Below are 1,074 nucleotides of genomic sequence, written 5' to 3' on the forward strand. Positions count from 1 at the left end.
ACCATTAGTCATCAGCGGCAACACAGGTGGGAGGGTCCTCACACACACACACACACACACACACACACACACACACACACACCTGCATATGGTGTTACACACACACAGCATTTGACAAATTAGTATGTTACAGTAGTGCAGAAAAAAAGTGAAACGAATGCAAATACATGAAGTGGGATTATAAATTCTAATTAGGACAAAAAGTTTTACGTGTTTGTGTGTTGATGTGTGTTTTTAAGGGGTGGGGCAAGTGACGTCTGGTGCTCAAATATACACCATGCAGTTAGTTTGTTACAGTCCTCAAATAGTGGGGTGGGCACAATGCCAAGGGGGAGGGGGTGGCATGTGACCTCAGGGAACATGTTAATTAGGATACAATGTTATGCAGAGGTGCACTTATAGCAAATATATAGACAAATGATCCTACTTATAGTCACCAAGGAGTGTTGGGTTGGGGGGCGTGAAATATTTTCTCTTCCCAGGAGGCATAACAAAATAATTTGAAAGCACTCGTTAAATATAAGGCCTGCTCCTTGGGAGCGTATTCATTTTACATTTCTGTGTTTAACGCTGTCAGTCCAATAAACAGCAGCATATCAATAACTTTTCCTTGCCTTTGCTCAAGTAGCAACATATCTAAAGATAGGTCAACCATCTTAGGGGTTTTTTGCTCACAACACTAAGCCCAAAAACCTCGACCAAGCGAAAGCCTATAACAACAACAAAAAAAGTCTAAGTCAAGGTACCACTGCACTTAATTTGTTCATATCTGTATCTTGACCATAATTTTCTGTACAAAGGATGAGAGTATATTTTTCAGCTTGATTAACACACGGGCAGACAGAATAGAGTAGGGTGGGGTATTTTGAAAAATAAATATTTATATGTGGGTTTAATTGAGGCACTGCTGCATATATAGGCACTTCACATATAGCAATGAGACAACAAAGACAGTGAAAACGGTAGTTATTTGTTATGAATAGAAAATACTGTTTCACCTCCTTGCTTTTATTTACTAATATGGGTAAATTTTCTTGGATAATATCACGTAAGGCAAAAAATGACACAATAAGC

This window comes from Syngnathus floridae, chromosome 2 (assembly GCF_059516105.1).
Source record: "Syngnathus floridae isolate MCC-2025c chromosome 2, RoL_Sflo_1.0, whole genome shotgun sequence".
Lineage (NCBI taxonomy): Eukaryota > Metazoa > Chordata > Actinopteri > Syngnathiformes > Syngnathidae > Syngnathus > Syngnathus floridae.